The 25,997-nt window shown below is 44.6% G+C and overlaps 1 protein-coding gene across 1 annotated transcript in view; it reads left to right on the top strand.

Moving 5' to 3' along the window:
- LOC138370419 (uncharacterized) overlaps positions 1–25,997 on the top strand; it is a 364,834-nt gene that overhangs the window by 133,481 nt on the left and 205,356 nt on the right. The gene's annotated exons all lie outside the window — the stretch shown is intronic.

Genomic DNA, 25,997 nt, shown 5'->3' with positions numbered 1-25,997 from the left:
GCCACCCAAGGGATAACTTGAGAGCACACGTTTATGGCACCGAGGGTTGGCCCTCCAATTCATCACTGGTAAGAGGACAGGAGGAGAGGGGAAGAGATTGGAGGGTGGGGAGGATTAGAAGGACTGGGAGACAACCGAATGGAGGCATTAGAGAAATAGGATTGGGGAACAGGAGGGGACAAGTGACTTGACCACTTGCCTAAGGGGTAATTGACTCGTAGTTATATGGCAGGAACGCTCAACGGGGGAGGGCGAATGACCAAAGGGTCGAATTGATAATTGGGAGTGGAGGGGAAGAAAAGTGAATGAGGCAACGGGGGAGGGGGCGAACGAGGGAATGGAAGGGGAGAGGGGAAGCGGGACAAGCTATGGTCTGCACAGATCATTACACACCTGTGGAGTATAATGCACAATCTAGCTTCAGTGTTGCATAATTGTTGTTGCAGTGTAGAAATTAACTGCACTCAAAAATGGATGAGGAAGTTCTTTAGGTATAATCTCCCTACATACTTCACCCAGCAATTGCCCAGCATTGCGAGTATTGATATTTCCATCTAAATTATTAAGCTCCTTCCATTGTTTTTTGTTTTAAACTAAAATGTAGAATAATAATAATAATTTTAAATGTATAAAATGCATATTCTTAAACCCTTGATGAGGTTAAGTTGTATTGGTTAATCAAACGATTTGAAGAATATTATTATTTAATGTTTTAGCTCTCAAGATTTCAATGCGATGATTGATGGTTCCAAAGTGCACCCCTTTAAGTGTATGTACTCAACTGTTTGTACTCAAGTATTTGTGCCTGCAGCATCGAGCATTGACACTTGGATCCCGTCTTCCTAGCCAACGGTTGTTTACAGCAATGACTCCTGTCCTATTTCCCTATCATATACAGTTTTAAAATTATGAATAGAGTTTGCTTTCACAACCTGCTCACAGTGCATTCCATTTTTCCACTACTCTCACAATAAAAGAAAACTTCCTAACATCTCTGTACTTCATCTGAGTTTCCAGCTTCCATTTATGTTCTCTTGTTCTGTTAGTATTCAGTGAGAACATTTCGTCTATTTCTACTCAGTCAATCCCCCTGAGTATTTTTCTTCTTGTGTCGTATGGTTCAATTCCTTCAGGCGCTCTTCGTACCCCATCCCTCGTAACTCTGGGACGAGCCTCTTCGCAAACTTCTGAAACTGTTTCAATTTTCTTAAGTGTTTCTTCAGGTGGGGACGCCATGATGGAGCGGTATACTCTAAGACTGGTCTCATGTAGGCAGTGTAAAGCGTCCTAAATGCCTCCTTTAGGTCTACTTAGGTTTCTGAATGATGCTCAAACGTTTGCCAGTGTAGAGTACGCTGCTGTCGTTATCCTATATACATGTGCCCCAGGAGTTAGATTAAGTGTTATGTCCATTCTCAGGTCTCTTTCTCGAATCGTCACAGGTAGGTAGTTCCCCTTCATTGTGAACTGTCCCTTTGGTCTCCTAATCCCATTTCCATAACTTTGCATTTGCTAGTGTTGAGCTCGAGTAGCCATTTTTCAGGCCATTTCTGCAAATTGTTCAAGTCCTCTTGGAGGATTCTACAATCTTCATCTGTAGCAACTCTTCTCATTAATTTTGCGTCATTCGCGAACATCGACATATAGGACTCAACTCGTGTCGACTTCATCTACTCCAGTGTGTGTGTGTGTGTACTCACCTAGTTGTACTCACCTAGTTGTGTCTGCAGGATCGAGCATTGACTCTTGGATCCCGCCTTTCGAGCAATGACTCCTGTCCTATTTCCCTATCATACCTGGTTTTAAAATTATGAATAGTATTTGCTTCCACAACCTGTTCCTGAAGTGCATTCCATTTCCCCACTACTCTCACGCAAAAAGAAAACTTCCTAACATCTCTGTGACTCATCTGAGTTTCAAGCTTCCATCCATGTCCTCTCGTTCTGTTACTATTCCGTGTGAACATTTCGTCTATGTCCACTCTGTCAATTCCTCTGAGTATCTTATACGTTCCTATCATGTCCCCCCTCTCCCTTCTTCTTTCTAGTGTCGTAAGGCACAGTTCCCTCAGGCGCTCTTCATACCCCATCCCTCGTAGCTCTGGGACGAGTCTCGTTGCAAACCTCTGAACCTTTTCCAGTTTCATTATATGCTTCTTCAGATGGGGACTCCATGATGAGGCGGCATACTCTAAGACTGGCCTTACGTAGGCAGTGTAAAGCGCCCTAAATGCCTCCTTACTTAGGTTTCTGAATGATGTTCTAACTTTTGCCAGTGTAGAGTACGCTGCTGTCGTTATCCTATTAATATGTGCCTCAGGAGATAGATTAGGTGTTACGTCCACCCCCAGGTCTCTTTCACGCGTCGTTACAGGTAGGCTGTTCCCCTTCATTGTGTACTGTCCCTTTGGTCTCCTATCTCCTAGTCCCATTTCCATAACTTTACATTTGCTCGTGTTGAATTCTAGTAGCCATTTCTCTGACCATCTCTGCAATCTGTTCAGGTCCTCTTGGAGGATCCTGCAATCCTCATCTGTCACAACTCTTCTCATCAACTTTGCATCATCCGCAAACATCGACATGTAGGACTCTACGCCTGTAAACATGTCGTTAACATATACAAGAAATAGAATTGTGTGTGTGTGTGTGTGTGTGTGTGTGTGTGTGTGTGTGTGTGTGTGTGTGTGTGTATGTATGTATGTATGTATTCACAGTTGTATTCACCTAGTTGTTCTTGCGGGGGTTGAGCTTTGCTCTTTCGGCCCACCTCTCAACTGTCAATCAATCAACTGTAACTAACTACTAACTATTTTTTTTATCCCCCCCCCACCACACACACAGGAAGCAGCTCCGTAACAGCTGTCTAACTCCCAGGTACCTATTTACTGCTAGGTAACAGGGCATCAGGGTGAGAGAAACTTTGCCCATTTTTTTCTGCCTGGTCCGGGAATCGAATCAGGGCAATAGAATTTCGAGCGCTGCCTGCGCGCTGTCTGCTTAGCTACCAGACCGTGTGTGTTGTTACCACCCTTGAGACTAAATAAGGTTCTTCTCCCCGCAGTGTAAAGAAATGATAATAAATCGGCCATGCCAACAGATGTCTAGGGGTATAGATACATCACTGCATAAAATGGAGAACAATATATTTATGCTAAGGGGGACAAACATAACAATAATTAAATGTATAAACAATAGCCAGAAATATTCTTCAGCATGTAATATCATAGAATGAAATTAATTATTGAGACATGAGCAATATCACCAGAACATGGATTAATCAATAGTAATACTCAAATCATCTAACCAGATAATTAACATTTATATGGGCTAAAATAACAGTGACCAATGACTTAGCTTAAAACACAACTCCTCTCGACAACAGCCGCCACGCTACTCCCCAGGCTTTGGTCCGCAGGTCAAACGTCGACTAAACGTCTACCAAAAAATCAACTAAACGTCCACATAAACATTGTGGAAATTCTAATAACAAAATGCAGCACTAATATTCAAAACATTGTCAAACTAAAGAGTAGTAAACACTGGTACAACATTCCATACAATAATACGGCAACCAAATATGGGAATAAATAAAGGTAAAACTATAGACACTCGGTTGACAACAATGTTTCCACACTGGCCATATCCAAATATGGTCAACCGCCCACACGGAGAAACTACATGCGAAATCTAACACCAAAATAACTCGGGCACACTACAGCATGCTATAATATATATATATATAACATACAAAATCTTTTATCATACAACTGGATGCAATATTAATTAGAGAACAAGACAATAAAGTAATATGAGAATCGAGAGAAATGGCAGAATCTTAGTAAGATTCGTAACGCGTGTGTGTGTGTGTGTGTGTGTGTGTGTGTTGGGTTAGATTAGGATTGTTAGGTTAGGTGAGGAGGGGTTAATGAATTGAACATATTAGCAGGGGAACAATAAACATGATACAAGTTGATCCAAGATTTCATTGGGCCCCCGCCTGTGACGTCACGCACCACTGAAGTAAAGCTATATTGGACCGTACATGCACCTTGGTGCTAATGACAAGGCAGTGCAAGCTATGTACTGTTACTTACTATTTAAGAATAGTGTTGTATATCGTTCTCATAAATTATAGAAGATTTGACAATATATATATATATATATATATATATATATATATATATATATATATATATATATATATTTACACATCAAGAAGTCAACACCAGCAATCAACAGCCAATTATTGCACAACTATATTCTACCCACCTCTAGACTCCGCTCCAATAGAGAAGCATCAAGAAATATGGACCAATAGGCTTTCTACAAACACTTCTATTCAATACCCATTGTTTCGTGTTCTGTCTTGTGTTGATGAAATTAATACCCTATTAATACCACCTCTTGTTCTGTCTTGTGTTGATGAAATTAATACCCTATTAATGCCACCTCTTGTTCTGTCTTGTGTTAATGCCACATCACCCCTTCCACCTCACTCAAATGTAGATATAAAATCGGAGATGCGTAAGTTCTATTCAGTTGTGTATTTGTGAACTAAAGTCTTTGAAAATGTAATAAGTTTTACGAAACGCGCTCGTGTCGCGTCAGACTAGAAATAAAAATGAATTTTGGAGAATTGATTTTTGATTTACCTCCAACAGTGAAAAGAAATGTACGAAAGATTGAGAAAATTCGTGTTAGAATTATTAATCTTACTTTTTCGGTCATATTTAATAATATATGTCTACAGGAAAGACTGCTACCAAAATATACTAATATATATATATATATATATATATATATATATATATATATATATATATATATATATATATATATATATATATATATATATATATATATATAGTATAGAGTTTTCATTCGCATATAGTCCTGGGGACCATTCAGGCTTGTTCGCATATATATAGTAATATATGTCTCCTCTGAATACTTTTTATTTTCTTCTCCGAGGCTATGGGTCCCCTATATATATATATATATATATATATATATATATATATATATATATATATATATATATATATATATATATATATATATTGTGACGATAATCTCCTTCAAGAGATTGAGCCTGCTCTTCCCTCCACCATTACGTCGTTGAAATTATATAAAACTACTATGGAAGAAATGTCCAACAACGACAACAACACCAGCAAGGTTTGCCAGAGCGCAAAACGTTGCAGCCAGACACCTGTTCGGACTCAAACCGCCAAACTACCTGTTGATCGCTACCGGCTCCGCTGATTAGTCGCCGGTCTGGCTGCACCTGCACTCGCCCCCCCATACTACTTGATGTCTGGGGTCGCCACGACCTCAGACCTCAGAATATTCTGTGCTTTCGTGGTTACCACTCCTCCCGGCTAGACGTTAGCGTGTACTGAGAGAGGTGGTAGCTTTAAGCCAATATTCCAGCACCTTCCCTTTATTTTGTGTTGCACTTCTTGTTATTTTATCTTAACGTAACTTTTCATTGTGTCATTTAATTATTCTTACTATTTTGATTGATTGATTTTATTATAAGAATTTGTTTGTCCATTTTTTCATGTATTGATTTATTTAACGTAATTAAAATTTCATTGTTAAAATTTACTTGTGTTTTGTGTGTCTTCTCCTTACCTTACCACAGACGAAGTTCCAGTTTTCTATTTTTTTTTTATATAACTATGTGACGAGGCCATACCCCTAGCCTTAAACAGCCGAACACCAACGCGTTACCGTCACAAGTTATATGGGGGCCTGTCCTAGGAGCTTCACTCAGGTACTGGTGCCAAGTGGTAATTTATGGTAAGCGTATTTAACTTTGTTAACGTAGCTTTACTATTTTTCATATTCAATTTCATTTTTTATAAGGTGCGGTGTATTGTGCATTACGAGAGTAACATATGGTGAAGGTGAGACAACTTTGGATTACGTGGTGACTGTAGGCCGCAGTCATACTCTTAATTGGTCATCTCTCCCTCCTTGTTATTACTCGTGTTTACCATCTATGTCCCTTGAATATTTCTCATTTCTGACAGATCATCATATTGGTACCCTGGTACTGTGGTCTGCCCCGGGTCAAGAGTACCCAATCTTCTGCAATCTGACTGTAGGAGGACAAAGAGGGCCATAGTTCCTCTAGCTCGAACTTTAGTTGCTGAATTGGGACCTCAGCAGCAGTTCTCGTCACCAGTTGACACCTCGCACCCCTACACGTCAGTCAGAGATGATGATACATACAACGGTAGGGAATTAGCTTATTTTTTCAGAGCACAAAAGTTCGCTAATTCTGTAAGTATCATATTAAATTCAGTAGGAAAAACTTGCTTTATGTCCTATAGAGACGTGGCAAGGTATGCCTACATCCTTGGACTACCAATTTTACTTTTGAAGCATTTAACTGTTTCATTTGTTTTCGAAACTCTGTTTCATTTGTTAGTAGGATTTTCTTGCCCTTATCCTCTTACATGAGTACCGGGTACAAGATTTCCTGCGCCCTTGATTTAATTTAATCATTTAATATCTTTTTCTTAACTTTAATTGTTAAAGATCTCACAGGATAGGTATCAGTTGCCACGTTGTCCTGTTTCTGACATTCACTATTGAATATTCGTGTACCTTTATTTGCTAATTTCACCATGTTTCGTCTCCAAGCTTTCCGTACAAATCCAGCAGGTGAAATAGGGACTTTAAGTCGTGCCAAGAAGACTGAATTACAAACTCTTGCACATGAGCATCAACTAGAAGTTCCCTACCAAGCCAACAAAAATGACCTACACAACCTGTTGCTGGATTACTATTTAGAGCAAGGTAAGATAGACTCTGAAACTCATGAAACTTACTATATTGCAGGAAAAACTGATTTGGCAACGATGAAACTCCAATTGGAACTGGCCAAGATTGAACGTGAGCAGCAAAGGGAAGCCCGCGAACAACAATAACGAGCAGCTGCCATACGGAGGGAAGAACAAGAACGAGAAATCACCCTCAGAGAACGCGAAGCTGCTTTGAGGAGAGACGAACAAGAACGCGAAGCTGCTTTGAGGAGAAACGAACAAGAACGCGAGGCCGCTTTGAGGAGAGAAGAACACGAACGTGAGGTCGCCTTGCTCCATGAACGTGAGCGAGTACAGCTTGAAACACTCCAGGAGCGGGAACGCTTACAGCTCGAAACCAAACAACGCGAGTTAGAGTTACAACGCGAACATGACAAGCAACAAGCGACTCTGGCTCTAGAGTGTCGTCAACGTGAAATCGCCTTGGAAACTTCACACTTCACTCAACGCCAGCAAGCTACTGCCAATCTTCCCGTCAGTTTTAATATATCACATGCAAGTAAGTTAATGCCATCCTTTGTAGAAGCAGAAGTTGATGTGTTCTTTACCACCTTTGAAACCCTTGCTAATCAACTCAGTTGGCCTGTCGACCAATGGGCCACACTTCTCAGAGTCCATCTTACAGGTAGAGCTGCAGTCACACTCAGTACTTTGGCGTCTGAGAATGACTACCACACTCTGAAACAAGCAGTGTTGGACGCCTACCTCCTCTCTACTGAAAGTTATAGAAGGAAATTCCGTGACCACCTGAAGGCAAGTACCACTACCTTCCTCGAGTTTGCTAACACGAAACGGAGGTATTTCATGAAATGGCTGGAAGCAGCACATGTCTCTACTTTTACAGAACTCGTCAACCTGATGCTTGTTGAAGAATTCTTGAGACGTGTGCCACCTCCTGTCCGCCTCTACTTAGCAGATAAAGAAGAAACCGACTACCTGAAGTGTGCTAAGTCGGCTGACACTTACAGCCTCATCCACCGGCTGACACCCGAACCATCCTCCAGTAAGAAGTCGTGGTACAGTTACGAGAAGGTGAGCCCCGATCAAGCTGGTTCACAACTGTACTGCAAGTATTATAGACTCTATGGACATACCATAGACAAGTGTGGTAAGTCTCAATACAAGGGAACCACTGACCAACAAAGACCCAAACCAACTCCTCCTAAGTCCGGTAAGCCTGTGATGAATGTTGGTGTTGATGTTAATGATCTTTCTCTTTTCAGTAACCACCTGTATACTGGAACTGTCTCTGCCAACGGTTCAAATCCGGAGGGATGTTTCAAATTGAAGATCTTGAGGGACACAGCGGCTCTACAATCGATCATCTTGAAGTCGGCTGTGCCCAACATCGTCTACACCGGAGAAACCGTCTTCATCACTGACCTCACTGCTACCACTCCATACCCTCTCGCCAGAGTCCACCTGGATTGTCCCTACGTGAACGGGGAAGTCCAAGTCGCCGTCAGGGAAAAGCCTTTTCCCATGCCTGGAGTGCAACTTCTCCTAGGCAACGACTTGGCAGAAGACCTGCAACCGACCAACCTGATCGTCATGGACAAACCCCAGGTGTGTAACTCTGTGCCAATAAACCCTATTCTAGAGTATGTTCCATCAGAGGTTCAAGAGAGTGATGAAGTTTCTCCTCCGGTTCTCGTGACCACCCGTGCACAAGCCGCACGTCCACAGCCAGCTGACTCTACTGCTACCGCTGTCCCTCAAGACCCTCAGAAACTACCCCCGCATCTGACCAAGTTGGAGTTCTGTAAGTTGCAGAGGGAAGATCTTACTTTAACACCATTGTTTTTCCAGGCTGAGACTCAACCCGACAGTATTCCTGGGTTCTTCCTAGAGAACGACTTGCTCTACCGCAGATATAGACCCAGTAAACTGAAGGAGGACGACGATTGGGCCAACATCGAACAACTTGTGATTCCCACCAGCCTGCGGCCCACTATTCTACACCTGGCCCACGGAGCATTCTCCCACTACGGCTTCAAGACTTACCATGGGATTCGTCAAGACTACTACTGGCCAGGTATGGTAAATAACGTCAAACAGTACGTAAAACAGTGTCATACATGTCAGATGGCAGGCAAACCGAACGTCTCCATTCCCAGAGCGCACTGATTCCCATACAGGTGCCTGCGGAACCTTTCCACAGACTCATAATAGACTGTGTTGGTCCTTTACCTCGGACCAGTTCAGGTAACGCCTACATCCTAACCATCCTGTGTCCTACCACCAGATTTCCCATAGCAGTTCCAGTGAAGAACATCACGGCTGCTACGGTTATAAAACATCTATTGAAGATCTTCACTCAATACGGATTTCCCAGGGAGATTCAAAGTGACTGTGGTACCAACTTCACCAGTGATCTCTTCAAAAGGACACTGGAGGAGTTCAACATCAAACAGGTATTGTCCAGCCCCTATCATCCTGCTTCACAGGGTTCTCTTGAACGTAGTCATCAGACCATCAAAGCACTCTTGAAAAAGTTTTGTAGTGAGACCTCGAAGGATTGGGATAAGCAGATTGACCTTATAATGTGTATTTTCAGAAGTCTCCCCAATGAGTCCCTAGGAGTATCTCCTTATGAGATGCTCTACGGCCGTAAGTGCCGTACTCCCCTTAAGGCTTTCAAAGACTCTCTCAGAGATGCCACCTTCAGTGAGCATCAGAATGTGCCCCAGTTTCTTCAAAACCTTCAACACATTCTAGAGAGAGTCCACCGCTTTGCCCATGATAATCTATTGAAAGCCCAGGTAAGAATGAAGACTCATTACGACCAGACCAGCAAAGTAAGAAAATTCAAGCCGGGAGACTTCGTCCTTGCCTATTTCCCTATCCCAGGTTCACCTTTACAAAACAGATTTTCAGGACCCTACTGCGTCAAAGAGTGCAGGAATAATAACAACTACGTAATAGAGACTCCAGATAGGCGGCGGAAGACCCAGCTGTGCCACGTCAACCTCCTGAAGCAATATAATGGTACTCCTCCCACTGTCCTGACTAACTATTCCACCTTCACAGAACCCTACATCCACAGCGAGACCTTCCCAGCTTCTCCTCCCGAAAGCACTGACAAGGAGTCAGCGCTTTCTAATTCCGAAATCCTTAATGATCTTCCCAAATACTTTCAGGGTAATCATAGTGCACCTCTCGTCAAGATCTTCAGAGAACATCAAGAGTTGTTCCGGGATGATCCCCAAGAGTGTAATGTTACCCAGCACGACATCCAACTGCTCCCCGACACCCGGCCGATTCGTCAACCCTTCTACCGAATCAGCCCGAGCAAGAAGGAAGTCATGCGTGCTGAGGTGCAATACCTCTTGGATCATGGACTGGCTACACCTTGTGAGTCCCCCTGGGCCTCACCTTGTATCTTGGTGCCCAAACCCCAAGGTAAGGTGCGGTTATGCACTGACTATCGTAAACTGAACTCTGTCACTGTCAAGGATGCTTACCCCTTGCCAAGGATAGATGACATCCTTGATGCCATTGGTAGTGCCCAGTACTTGTCCCAAGTGGACTTGCTTAAGGGGTACTATCAAGTGTGTCTAACGGAGCGCGCTAAAGAGATATCTGCCTTCATCACTCCTTTTGGACTTTTCAGATATGAACGCCTTCCTTTCGGACTATGTAATGCCCCGGCCACCTTTCAAAGAGCTGTCAACCGTGTCATCCAGGGCTTGGATAACACATACGCCTACCTGGACGATATCGTCGTAGCCTCCAACTCCTGGAGTGAACATCTGCTCCAGCTGCGACGTCTGTTCTCCAAGCTCGTGACAGCCGGCCTCACCATCAACCTGGGCAAGTCCACTTTCGCGAAAGGTAAAGTGCGTTATCTGGGTCATGTTATTGGGAGTGGCAGCATAGCTCCGTTAGACTCACACACTCAAGCCATCCAACAGTATCCACAGCCTACCACCAGGAAGCAGCTCCTGCGCTTCCTTGGTCTTCCCTCTTACTACCGTAGGTTTGTGAGGAATTTCAGTACAGTCGCCACACCTCTAATTCTATTAACCAGTCCCAAGCAACGGTATAATTGGACCATACAGCAAACCGTTGCTTTCGAACAACTCAAATTCCTCCTCTGTTCTAACCCCATTCTCGCCTCTCCAGATATCACCAAGCCTTTCGTCCTTCATGTCGACGCCAGTGGTACCGGCGTTGGTGGTGTCCTGATGCAACAACGAGGCGAGGAGGTTCTACCTGTCAGCTACTACAGCTACAAACTGAAACCACACCAGAGGAACTACAGCACTATTGAAAAGGAGCTACTATCCATCGTCCTGAACCTCCAACACTTCGCTCCGTACCTACAAGGCGCCAGGTCTACCACCATCTTCTCAGACCACAACCCTCTCCGCTTCCTACATCAAGCCCAATTCACCAACCAGCGTCTTCTACGATGGGCTCTGTATTTACAAGACTTCAACCTGGAGATCCGCTATATCAAGGGTTCTGACAACACCATAGCCGATGCCCTCTCCAGAGTTTATGAAGTAGAAGCGACTCCATCCATTACTCCACCACATAACGACGTACTTCTTCCAGAACCGCAGGCTTTGGGGGAGAGTTGTGACGATAATCTCCTTCAAGAGATTGAGCCTGCTCTTCCCTCCACCATTACGTCGTTGAAATTATATAAAACTACTATGGAAGAAATGTCCAACAACGACAACAACACCCGCAAGGTTTGCCAGAGCACAAAACGTTGCAGCCAGACACCTGTTCGGACTCAAACCGCCAAACTACCTGTTGATCGCTACCGGCTCCACTGATTGGTCGCCGGTCTGGCTGCACCTGCACTCGCCCCCCCATACTACTTGATGTCTGGGGTCGCCACGACCTCAGACCTCAGAATATTCTGTGCTTTCGTGGTTACCACTCCTCCCGGCTAGACGTTAGCGTGTACTGAGAGAGGTGGTAGCTTTAAGCCAATATTCCAGCACCTTCCCTTTATTTTGTGTTGCACTTCTTGTTATTTTATCTTAACGTAACTTTTCATTGTGTCATTTAATTATTCTTACTATTTTGATTGATTGATTTTATTATAAGAATTTGTTTGTCCATTTTTTCATGTATTGATTTATTTAACGTAATTAAAATTTCATTGTTAAAATTTACTTGTGTTTTGTGTGTCTTCTCCTTACCTTACCACAGACGAAGTTCCAGTTTTCTATTTTTTTTTTTATAACTATGTGACGAGGCCATACCCCTAGCCTTAAACAGCCGAACACCAACGCGTTACCGTCACAATATATAATATAATATAATATTATGCACGACCCAGCAGCAAGGAATCAAGCCTTCACGATGAAATATCGCCAAGATCTGATAAGAAATCAGATACATAAGTCAGAAAATGAAATCAAAGACAACAAAACGCAACTACTTCATGCTACAAACCAATGGAGAAACAGCAACATCGACGAAAGTCTCCGTACTCGCATCGAGCAACACCTCGACATCCTCACAGACCGACATCACCTCAGCACCGAAACCAGGATAATTAAGAAACTAACAACATTATATGGAGGACCTATGGCAATTCCACGACCAAGAAACAGCTTCCTGAACCTTGCTGGAATCAACCTCACTGAGGACCAAGTCACTCTCCTAAATCGGGGTATAAACTGTCACGTTATGTCCAGACCAAGTGAGATGGCCGGGAAAGTGGAGTTGGAGATCCTGTTGGACAACATATTCGACCTCGAGACACAAATAAAGTCACCACCAAGGACACCTTACAAAAAGAACTTATTGCAAGAAGGAGGAAAGAATCGAGGCAACTACAGAAGCACCATACTGTCCCCCGAGCTCAAAGCGGCAGCTAAGAGCCTTCGTGAGAACAAGGAGATAGTCGTCAGGAGAGGTGACAAGTCGCCAATATACGTCATTCTTAAAAAAGACGAATATCTGACGAAAATGAACCTCATACTCTCTGACCAAACTAAATTCCAAAGGGTAACAAAGGACACTACAGCCGAATTGAAAGCAAAGTTCAACAAATTGATCGAAACTGTGAACGATAAGAAATCTGGACTCCACCTGCCAAAGATTATTGGGGATTACAAACCTGGATACGCGTATGGAAATATCAAGACACACAAGCCTGGAAACCCACTTCGGCCAATCATCAGCCAGATACTCACACCCACGTACAGACTGGCGAAGCGACTCAATGGCTTGCTGACTCCTTATGTCCCTTGCGCCTTCAGCCTGAAGTCTCCAAAGGAATTTGTTGACTTACTGCGGGGAACACGCAGGGGCCTCGTAGCCTGGTGGATAGCGCGCAGGACTCGTAATTCTGTGGCGCGGGTTCGATTCCCGCACGAGGCAGAAACAAATGGGCAAAGTTTCTTTCACCCTGACTGCCCCTGTTACCTAGCAGTAAATAGGTACCTGGGAGTTAGTCAGCTGTCACGGGCTGCTTCCTGGGGGTGGAGGCCTGGTCGAGGACCGGGCCGCGGGGACACTAAAGCCCCGAAATCATCTCAAGATAACCTCAAGATAACACGGGCCACAGGGATAAGAGCCTAGTTGGACCTGTGGATGAAACAATCGGGATAATAGTGGACAGAGTGTATCGTGATCCGGCCTGTACTCCACTTGACATAACCGAAAACATTCGAAGGAAACTACTCCAAGCTTGTACTAAAGAGGCACCCTACTTGAGCCCGGATGGGCACATGTATAAGCAAGTAGATGGGGTCGCCATGGGTTCTCCCCTAGGTGTCCTGTTTGCGAACTTCTACATGGGTACCATCGAACAAAAGGTCTTAGTCGACATGAACTTGAAACCGGCCATATACTGCAGGTATGTTGACGATATTTTTACACAGGTACCTGATGTCAGACATCTGCAGGATCTGAAGGAGGCATTTGAGCGGAATTCTGTGTTGCGTTTCACTTATGAGATGGAGAAGGATGGGAAGCTGCCCTTTCTAGATGTAACAGTCATGGAAAGGAGCGGAGGTTTCCACACTGCAGTCTACACTAAGGAAACGAACATAGGAATGTGCCTCAATGCCAACAGTGACTGCCCAGAGAGGTACAAGAGGAGTGTTGTTAATGCTTATGTCGACCGTGCTCTCAGCTACAGCTCAGGATGGAAGCAAGTCGATGAAGAACTCTGTAGGGTAAGGCAGGTCCTAGTCAACAACGGCTTCTCCAATGGTTTCGTTGAAGACATTATAAGAAGGAAGGTGAAACGCCATGCAACCTCTGAAGAGACAACTAACACAACACCTGTACCCCCTATTAGACTATTTTACAGGAACTTCTTTTCCACAGCTCATAAAATGGAGGAAAGGGTCCTGAAAGATATTGTTAATAGGAACGTTATCCCTACAGACAAAAATCAGAAGATACAATTGATAATTTACTATAAAACCAAAAAAACGGCACACCTACTCATGAGAGACTCTCCAGACACAAAGCAGAACGCTTTAATAGAGACCAATGTCGTCTATGCCTTCAAATGCCCGCTTGAGGACTGTAAGCCTCAAAGAACTCAGTATATAGGCAAGGCAACAACATCTCTTTCCAGGCGATTAACGATGCATAAGCAACAGGGCTCCATTAAGGAAGACATAGTCTCTTCCCACAACCAGATCATCACCAGAGAAGTCTTAACAAAAAACACAAATCATCGAGAGATACAGCGATAGCAGGCGTCTTGATATCTGCGAGGCTCTGCACATCAAGAAGTCAACACCAGCAATCAACAGCCAATTAATGCACAACTATATTCCACCCACTTCAAGACTCCGCACCAATATAGAAGCATCAAGAATTATGGGTCAATAGGCCCTTTGCAGTTACTTCCATTCTTCCCTTTAACTTACCCAATATTATACCCATTGTTTCGTGTTCTGTCTTGTGTTGAAAGTTTGTTTTCACCTCATCAAAAACTGTTGAAACACATCACCTCGCCCAAATGCAGGTATATAAGATAAAAGGTTAAGATAGGTTTAAATTATATCATAGTGGAACTCTGTTCAGTGTTTGCAGGTTATAGTTGTGTGTGTGTAAACTAAAGTCTTTGAAAATGTAGTAAGTCATTACGAAACGCGTTCAAGTGTCGCGTCAGACTAAAAATAAAAATGAATTTTGGAGAACTGATTTTTTCAATTACCATCGACAGTGAAAAGAAACAAAAGAAATATTGAGAAAATTCGTGACTACCGCACCAATGATCGTAGACGATCATTGGTGCGATGGTCACGGTACTGTATACATTGAGGGATGATCCTGGACGGCATGGGTTCGAATCCTGGCCGGGTCAAAGAGATCATAGTGATCTATGGCTTGTGCGTTCATGCAGTTTTCTCACACACACACACACACACCACACACACACACACACACACACACACACACACACACAGTAGGCCAGCGACGGTAGGAGACACGCGATTAGTGAGGTCCGCGGAAATTCGTCAATTTCTCGGGACATTGAAGGATTATTGAGGCTAGATCATAGTATTTGGCCTCTCGCAGTGTGTAGCTAGCAGGGTGCTACATAGCATAGTCATATCGCTAGCGATAGTGCAAAAAAAACGAAGTGTAGCTAGTGGAATCACCGGTGCATACAGTGTGGAGGACCGCGTAGTGACCTGACCTGACCTGACCTGACGGCCAGGTGGGGACGACCCGCCGTGGAACTGCTGACTGTGTTTGTTGGGTGGTGACTGTGACTCCAGAGATTTGTGTAGAAAAGAATCGACATCGTCAATCTACTAGCACTTAGAGAATCACCAAGTGGAAAGGCGACGATGGAGCACCATCGTCAACCATACATCATCATTACTCATCTAGTTGTGTGAGCGGGAAACAGACTGGTATGTACCCCCTCTCTGGTCAAGTAATCAGGTGTACAGTGTGAGGTAAAATATTATCAAATTCGTGTTCAGGATAGTATATATATTTAAAATCTCGGTGTGGCTCATTTTGGGTAGAAGTTACCGCTTACGGGAACGAGTGACACACGCACGCGCACGCACGCACACGCACGCACGCACGCACGCACTCAAGCCCTCGTACGTATGCACGCACACACACACACACACACACACACACACAAGCTAGAAGGGATTAACACCTTTCGTGGAAAGGAGATAAAACCTCTCATAATCCACCCCCTTCTCTTACCCCCTTCTCTTCCACCTCTCTTACCTGCTCTAAGCTGAACACCTCGCCTCCTCTTTACCCCATTCTACGCGTGCACACGTTCTCTCTCTCTCTCTCTCTCTCTCTCTCTCTCTCTCTCTCTCTCTCTCTCTCTCTCTCTCTCTCTCTCTCTCTCTCTCTCTCTCTCTCTTGCTCTCTCTCTCTTGTTCTCTCTCTCTCTTGTTCGATCTCTTTTGCTCTCTTTTGCTCTCTCTCTTGCTCTCTCTCTTGCTCTCTCTCTCGCTCTCTCTCTCTCGCGCTCTCTCTCTCCCTTGCTCTCTCTCTCTCTCTCTCTTGCTCTCTCTCTTGACAAGGGGCAAAATGGCAGGAGGCCGCAACAGGGACACGGGAAGCAACCAGGGAGATCAAACGAAGGAATTGCTAACCCAAGTTCTGGAGGAATTCAGGAGGGAGATGAATGAAATGAGGATTACAATTAACAATCTGCACAGTGAGCTAGCATCAGCAAGGGAGGAGATCAAATCTCTCACAGAGAAAAATAAAGAGACCGAGCATCAGATTATCATCCAAAGGGAAGGTGCGAATGTTACATTGGAAGGAAATACCTCTGTACCTGATACATTTGCGGATATACTGAAAAAGAGCTCAGAAGCAATGGACACAGGGAGGGAGGTAGCCATGCAAGCAGCTACGTCACAGGAAGCAGCAAGGTGCACCACTCAACTGCTGGAGAGGAAAAGATCAGTGGTAGTTGTAGGCATCAAAGAACAGGAAGGATCCAACAGGCAAGAATAGAATGGCAAGGATAGAGAGGAAGTACATGGGCTACTGAAGGGGTTACAGATGGAAGGGGCTGTACATAACATTGAGAAGGTTTTCAGGTTGGGCTGGTACAACAAGGACAGAAACCGACTTGTAAAGGTGGTGTTTACAAATGAAACCACGAAAAAGGACATTCTCGAAAGGAGGAGTCGTCTGCAGCATATGGAGGGATACAAAAAAGTATTCCTGCAGAGGGATAGGACGAAGGAGGAGAGAGCCAGGGCAGCAGAGGCAAGGAGGAAGCACAGGGAGAGAGGAGCAAACCAGGAAATCACAGCCCTCAACACAACAGTCCCAGAGACAAGAGGAAAACCCAAAACCAGCATCCCAGCAACACCAGAGGGGAGGGCAACACCACCACCCCCCTCTGCATAGAAACCCTGTCTTCCCCTCACCCTACCTGCCCCCCCCCTCCCTCCCCCCCCCACCCCATTCTGACACTGACACCCCTTCCCCATTCCCATCATGTCCCCCCTCCCACCTTTCCCCCCCCCCCCTGTCCCCCCTCCCCCTTCATCCCATACCCTCCCTATCCCTCCTCCCCCCTCACCCTGTATCCTCCATGTCCCACCTACCTCCTTAACCCACACCCTACCTGTCCCCCCTTCCCTTAAACCCCCACCCCCCACCCCAAAATCCTCTGAGACCCTGCAAACCACCTCACAGATCCTCTCACCCACGGAACAGCTTCCCACACCAGCAGAATGCTCGCCAAGAAAGGGACATGAAAATGAACAGAAGAAAGTGAGCTTCAAGGCGATGTACACTAACATAGATGGGATTTCAAATAAAACAAGTGAACTTGGAGAATGGGCACTAGAAGAAAACCCAGACATAATAACACTCACAGAAACAAAGTTAATTAATGAAAATCATAACAAACGCAGTGTTTCCACAGGGCTACTATGTAGTGAGGAAAGAGAGAGAAGGGAGAGGAGGAGGTGGTGTAGCTTTGCTACTAAGAGAAGGTTGGAGTTTCGAAGAGATGGTAACTCAGAACTGTGAAGGTTTCAGTCACTACATATCAGGCACCATAGCAACTGAAGGACAAAAAAATATAATAGTAGTCATATATAACCCCCCACCGAATGACAGAAGACCCAGACAGTAATATGATAGAAACAACATGGCCACCATCAATATAATAGAGAGAGCAGCGTCTGTGGCTAGCAGGAACGGATCCAAACTTCTAATCATGGGAGACTTCAACCATGGGAAGATAGATTGGGGGAACAGAGACCCACATGGAGACCCAGACACATGGAGAGCTAAGCTGCTGGATGTGGCAACAAGAAACTTTCTAAGTCAACACGTCAAGGGACCGACAAGAATGAGAGGAGGGGATGAACCAGCCTTGCTTGATCTGATATTTACCCTAAATGAGTCGGATATAAGGGAAGTTAAGTTGGAAACCCCCTTGGGAATGAGCGATCATAGTGTATTGAGCTTTGAGTACCTCAAAGCTCAACCCAGCTCAACCAGGGTAAAACCTGGTTGAGCTGGGAATTATCACCCCCAAAAAAGAACTGGGAACCAAAGGGCTGGCGTACCGAAAGGGAAAGTATGAGGAAATGAATAAATTCCTATGGGATATACATTGGGACAGAGAACTCGGAACCAAGTCCGTACAAGACATGATGGACTATGTCACCCAAAAATGTCAGGAGGCTGTAAGCAGGTTTGTCCCAGCCCGACAGGAAAAAACAGAGAAGCAAAGGAAGAATCCGTGGTTTAATATGGAATGTATAAAAGCAAAGGAACTGAACAAAAGGGCATGGAGGAACTTGCGTAATAACAGAACACCAGAAAGTAGAGAGTGTGAGAAGAGCAGTTGAGAAAAGGTATGAAAATGATATAGCTAATAAAGCCAAGAACGAACCAAAGCTACTACACAGTCACATCAGGAGGAAGACAACAGTGAAGGAACAGGTGATGAAACTTAGGGTGGGCGAGGACAGGTACACAGAGAATGACAAAGAGGTGTGTGAAGAACTCAACAAAATGTTCCAGGAGGTCTTTACAATAGAACAGGGAGATGTCGCGGCGCTAGAAGAGGTGGCAGCAAACCAGGTGACCTTGGATAGGTTCGAAATTACAAGAGATGAGGTCAAGAAGCACCTATTGGAGCTGGATGTGAGAAAAGCTGTTGGGCTGGATGAAATCTCGCCATGGGTATTGAAAGAGTGTGCAGGAGCACTTTGTCTATCACTCTCCATAGTGTATAGTAGGTCACTGGAAACGGAGGACCTACCAGAAATATGGAAGACTGCTAATGTAGTACCAATATACAAAAAGGGTGACAGACAAGAGGCACTGAACTACAGGCCAGTGTCCTTAACTTGTATACCATGCAAGGTGATGGAGAAGATTGTGAGAAAAAACCTAGTAACACATCTGGGGAGAAGAGACTTCGTGACGACCCATCAACATGGGTTCATGGAGGGTAAAACTTGCCTTACAGGCTTGATAGAATTTTACGATCAGGTGACAAAGATTAAACAAGAAAGAGAAGGGTGGGCGGACTGCATTTTTTTGGACTGTCGGAAAGCCTTTGACACAGTACCCACTAAAAGGTTGATGCATAAGCTGGAGAAACAGGCAGGAGTAACTGGTAGGGCGCTCCAGTGGATAAGGGAGTACCTAAACAATAGGAAGCAGAGAGTTACAGTGAGGGGTGAGACCTCAGGCTGGCGTGAAGTCACCAGTGGAGTCCCACAGGGCTCTGTACTTGGACCTATCCTGTTTCTGATATACGTAAATGATCTCCCAGAGGGTATAGACTCATTCCTAAAATGTTTGCTGACGACGCCAAAATTATGAGAAGGATTAAGACAGAGGAGGACAGCTTGAGGCTTCAAGAAGACCTGGACAAGCTGCACGAATGGTCAAACAAATGGCTGTTAGAGTTTAATCCAAGCAAATGTAATGTAATGAAGATAGGGGTAGGAAGCAGGAGACCAGATACAAGGTATCACTTGGGAGATGAAATACTTCAAGAGTCAGAGAGACAGAAAGACCTGGGGGTTGATATCACGCCAGACCTCTCCCCTGAAGCTTATATCAAGAGGATAACAGCAACAGCATATGCCAGGTTGGCTAACATACGAACGTCCTTTAGAAACTTGTGTAAGGAATCTTTCAGAACATTATATACCACATATGTCAGACCAATCCTGGAGTATGCGGCACCAGCATGGAGTCCATATCTAGTCAAGCATTAAGACTAAAATGCAAAAGGTTCAAAGGTTTGCCACCAGACTAGTACCCGAGCTGAGAGGTATGAGCTACGAGGAGAGACTACGCGAATTAAACCTCACTTCGTTGGAAGACAGAAGAGTTAGGGGGTTGATAAAGACAGGCTGTTTAACACAAGGGGCACACGCACTAGGGGACACAGGTGGAAACAGTGCGCCCAAATGAGCCACAGAGATATTAGAAAGAACTTTTTTAGTGTCAGAGTGGTTGACAAATGGAATGCATTAGGAAGTGATGTGGAGGAGGCTGACTCCATACACAGTTTCAAGTGTAAATATGATAGAGCCCAATAGGCTCAGGAACCTGTACACCTGTTGATTGACAGTTGAGAGGCGGGACCAAAGAGCCAGAGCTCAACCCCTGCAAGCACAACTAGGTGAGTACACACACACACATACACATACCCCCACACATACACACACACACACACACACACACACACACACACACACACACACACACACACACACACACAGAGGCCTCGTAGCCTGGTGGATAGCGCGCAGGTCTCGTAATTCTGTGGCGCGGGTTCGATTCCCGCTCGAGGCAGAAACAAATGGGCAAAGTTTCTTTCATCCTGAAAGCCCCTGTTCACCTAGCACACCTAGCAGTAAATAGCTAAAGTCACCTAGCAGTAAATAGGTACCTGGGAGTTAGTCAGCTGTTACGGGCTGCTTCCTGGGGGGTGTGTGTGTGGTGTGGTGTGGGGAAAAAAAAAAAAAAAAAAAAAAAAGAGTAGTTAGTAAACAGTTGATTGACAGTTGAGAGGCGGGCCGAAAGAGCAAAGCTCAACCCCCGCAAACAAAACTAGGTGAATATACACACACACACAAACACACACACACACACATATATATATATATATATATATATATATATATATATATATATATATATATATAAATATATATAAATATATATGCGAACAAGCCTGAATGGTCCCCAGGACAATATGCAACTGAAAACTCACACCCCAGAAGTGACTCGAACCCATACTCCCAGAAGCAACGCAACTGGTATGTACAAGACGCCTTAATCCACTTGACCATCACGACCGGACAAAATGAGGTGATAGCCGAGGCTATTTGAACCACCCCACCGCCGGCACTCGGATAGTAATCTTGGGCATAGCATTTTACCAAATCACTTCATTCTTTGGGGCACACGTGAGGAACACAAATGCGAACAAGCCTGAATGGTCCCCAGGACAATATGCAACTGAAAACTTACACCCCAGAAGTGACTCGAACCCATACTCCCAGAAGCAACGCAACTGGTATGTACAAGACGCCTTAATCCACTTGACCAACACGACCGCACAAAATGAGGTGATAGTCGAGGCTATTTGAACCACCCCACCGCCGGCACTCGGATAGTAATCTTGGGCATAGCATTTTACCAAATCACCTCATTCTTGAGGTGATTTGAAGAATGAGGTGATTTGGTAAAATGCTATGCCCAAGATTACTATCCGAGTGCCGGCGGTGGGGTGGTTCAAATAGCCTCGGCTATCACCTCATTTTGTCCGGTCGTGATGGTCAAGTGGATTAAGGCGTCTTGTACATACCAGTTGCGTTGCTTCTGGGAGTATGGGTTCGAGTCACTTCTGGGGTGTGAGTTTTCAGTTATAAATATATATATCTATATATATATATATATATATATATATATATATATATATATATATATATATATATATATATATATATATATATATATATATATGTCGTACCTAGTAGCCAGAACGCACTTCTCAGCTTACTATGCAAGGCCCGATTTGCCTAATAAGCCAAGTTTTCATGAATTGTTTTTCGACTACCTAACCTACCTAACCTAACCTAACCTAGCTTTTTCGGCTACCTAACCTAACCTATAAAGATAGGTTAGGTTAGGTAGGGTTGGTTAGGTTCGGTCATATATCTACGTTAATTTTAACTCCAATAAAAAAAAAATTGACCTCATACATAATGAAATGGGTAGCTTTATCATTTCATAAGAAAAAAATTAGAGAAAATATATTAATTCAGGAAAACTTGGCTTATTTGGCAAATCGGGCCTTGGATAGTAGGCTGAGAAGTGCGTTCTGGCTACTAGGTACGACATATATATATATATATATATATATATATATATATATATATATATATATATATATATATATATATATATATAATATATATTATAATAAAAAAGTTTGTGAGGGTACCACTTCTGGTGCCAATGTGGGGACCCATAGCCTCGGAGAAGAAGATAAAAAGTATTCAGAGGAGACCTTGTGGTTTCTCACTGAACACTAATATTATCTTCTCCTACCACCCCCATTCTTTTGTATGTACACATATATATTTACTTTATTTGAACTTTGTTACAAAAAAGGAGTTACATATGGGTTACAAAGATGGTTATCATAGGTTGTCGAGTTCCTCCAGCTCCTCAGATGGCGGGCAGGAACCCTGGATGCAGTGCGCATTTCACCTCTGTATCGCCACACTGAGGCGCTGGAAAAGAAAGCTTGCAGCTCTTGGGTCCCTTGTGGTTTCAATGAGCCTAGAACCCAGTTCCTTCAAAAAACTGGTAGCACTTTTACCCCAGGTGCTGAGTGTCTCAGAAGCAATGGGGACAAAATTGTAGTGGTGATCCAGTTCACTATACTTACGGGATTTGGCTGCTTCCTATGGGTGGCAGCGCCACCTGGTTGTGCAACACTGAGGTTAATGTAGGTGTTAGCCAGGGTTGATACGCACGTGTAGTCCCATACCAACTGCTTGCCATTCTTCCAGACGCGTGAGACGCGTGCCAGTTGCCGACATTGGGGTTGCTAACAGGAAATCCCCTGCATGTGGTGCTGCTACTGCGGTGAGGCGAGCAATGTCATGTTGTGTTGTTGTAGCACCCAGGCACTCTGCAGCAACTTGGTCTACAATGGGGCCATCCCAGCTGGATTGCATGTGGGCTTTTGGGGATGGTGGTTGAGGTGATGGGCCTGCACGAGAGGCCCACTCTGTGGCACAGCGTGTAAAATTGGGATCATGTACACCTGCCAGCTGATGTAAGTGGGCAGGTAGAATTTCCTTCACAAGGTCATCGGATGCTGATAAGGAGGACAGGAAGGCTGGAACAGCGATTTGCGTTGCTGTTCGAACTCCGAGGCCCCAAAGTCTTACGGGAAGAGAGGCTTGTTTCCACTGTAGGTCATCGAGAGAGAGGTTAAGGGCTTTTTCTAGCATTGATTTCAGTAACCGGTCATACTCACTTAGTTTTTGGCTACTGTAAGATGGTGAACACCTAAGAAAGTAGGTTAACCTGGGGAGGGACAGACATAGCCTCGGGGAAGAAAATACAGTACTCAGAGAAGACCTTGTGGATCCTCACTGAACACTTTGATATTTTCTTTTCCTACCACCCCTATTCTTTTGGAATGTGTGTATATATATATATCAAACTTTATTTGAAAATGTCATTACACAAAAAAGGTACAACATTGGTTACATGCAGGGTACAAGGCTAATTGTCTCAAGTTGTATAGCTCCTCCAGCTCCTCAGATGGCGAGCAGGAACCATGGATGCAGTGAGCATTTCCTCTCTGGTTTGCCACACTAAGGCGCTGAAAGAGAAAACTGCCAGCTCTAGAGTCTAGTTGTTTCGATTAACTTAGACCCGACCTCCTTCAAAAAGCTAGCAGCACTTTTACCCCAGGCACCAAGTGTCTCTGAGGCAATGGAGACAAAATTGTAGTGGTGCCCAAGGTCTCTGTATTTACGTGACTTGGCCGCTTCCCGGTGATTGGCAGCTCCTCCTGCTTTTGCGCTGAAGTCAACATAGTTGTTGGCTAAAGTTGAAATGCAAGTGTTATCCCACACCAACTGTCTACCATTCTTCCAGGGGTTCACCGTGATTCCGTCTGGGCGACCGAAAGGCTCATCAGTGTTGCGGGGCATTAGGTAACGGGGCTCTCTTTCTGCTGGACAACCGGCTGTGGTAAGGCTTCTCTTAATAATATCATTGACCTCGCCGTGTCTTGCATGCCATCCTCCTGTCCTTTGGCAGAGAAGGCCATGCCATCTGTACCTATCAGCCTCGCCGCAAATACACCTATATTCGGTGTGGATTGGGGCGGAGAGCCACGGCAATTCGGAGGGCCTGCGGTGTGAGACGGGTGCCGGTTGTTGACATTGGGGTTGCTAATAGGAAGTCACGTGCATGGGGAGCTGCTACAGCTCTAAGTCAGGCAGTGTCATGTGGTGTTGTTGCAGCTTCTAGCAAAGTCGCAGCTTCTTGGTCGGCAATGGGGCGATCCCAGCTGGGTTGCTTATAGGCTTCAGAAGGCGGTGGTTGGGGTGCTGGCCTTGCAAGAGAGACCCATTTGGTTGTGCAGTCTGTGAAGCTGGGATCATGTACCCCTGCCTGTTGAACTTGGTGCTCAGGTAGAATTTCCTTCAAGTTGTCAGACGCCACTGAATAAGACAGGAACGCTGGTACAGCAATTTGTGTTGCTGTGTGCACACCAAGGCCTCAGAGTCTGACAGGACAACCCGTTCACGCACTTGCTTTAGTCAATATTGGCTTATTAATAAGTGCATATGTGACATACTAATTGATTGTGAATATTTTAGTTTACCTTGAAAAGCTTAATAGAAAACACCGACCTCACTTAACCTTCTTAGTATGTTAAGATAAGCATCTTATTGCTTCTTAATTGTAATTATTACTTAACCTATACCGTTGATAGATAGGAGCCAACGAGAAATGAAAATATTCTAGATCTGGTCTTTACAAACAATGAAGTGTCACGGGGGGGGGGGGCTGGGGCTCTGCTAGCACTCAGCTGCTAGGGGTTCAAAAGGCCGAATACTCAGCCCCTCCGACTCCCGGGATTCACCGGAGTCTCCTTGGTCACACAGGAGAGGACCAACAATGCCCACCTCCGCAGGTCTTTGCTTCCACCACAAAAGGGGTGCCACTGATTCACCCTGGAAGCCCTTCAGTCAAACACGGGGAAACTACTGTTAACAGTTCCGGCCTAGACCCATGGAGGAGTGAAGGAAGACTCAGGCTTACCTAATAACCATAACCTCCCTGAGTCTTGCCTGCCAGACAAAAAGGTTGCAGGAACTCCTTTCCCGCCTGTCTTCTCTATCTTCTTCTTAACAAGGTCGCCAGCTGGGTTATTATATCTGCACCCCAGCAATGCAGTTCAGTGGGTGTATTATATATTGTTTGTAGCCAGAAGATTGCTACTCCCATAGATCTGCTACTAGACTGTCGGCCAAGGGTACTCTCCCTGGAAGGTCTGTGTGGCTTTACCTCTCTCTCGCCACCATGTTACTAGTTGCCATCATTCAGGCACTGATACTGATCGGATGGCTAAGGGTACACTTTTATATAGGTCCGTGCTGTCTTTACCACTCTCCAGGCAATAAGAACTTCTTTAGAGAACGTAGTGTTCCCTAGGTGGTACTATGATAACCTTCGTGTATGCTCATAGAGAAAATATCATAATGGAGGCACACTTAAACACAGTGATAAAATGTGTGAATTTACTGATGCAAATTACATGAACACACACACAATCACAAGTAATACATGAATATGGAAATAAGGATAATAAGTCTGGAGATCGTCAGCCTCTTCTTCCACGACCTCCAACACTCCTTCAACTGGGCAGAAAGACAGGAGTACCACACTCTCTCACAGGAGGGCCTCTTCACCACGTCGGCGCCTCTTCTTCACTGTCCTGCCATCCATACACACTGTCCCCTCTGACAGTCCTGGACACAAGCTGCCTTGCAGCCAATTCTACTACTAAAGTATTAATGTCCTATTGCCACATACATAAGTAAATATTGTGGCCTAACTAGCCTACTCACACAAGGGGTAATGGGAGGGAAAATGATCTACCTTACATTCCTGGCTCACGACACCTGTCCCTCGATGGTGTGAGGTT

The sequence above is a fragment of the Procambarus clarkii genome, chromosome 32, assembly GCF_040958095.1.
Source record: "Procambarus clarkii isolate CNS0578487 chromosome 32, FALCON_Pclarkii_2.0, whole genome shotgun sequence".
In the NCBI taxonomy this organism is placed as follows: domain Eukaryota; kingdom Metazoa; phylum Arthropoda; class Malacostraca; order Decapoda; family Cambaridae; genus Procambarus; species Procambarus clarkii.
This window is presented reverse-complemented; position numbering and strand designations above follow the sequence as displayed.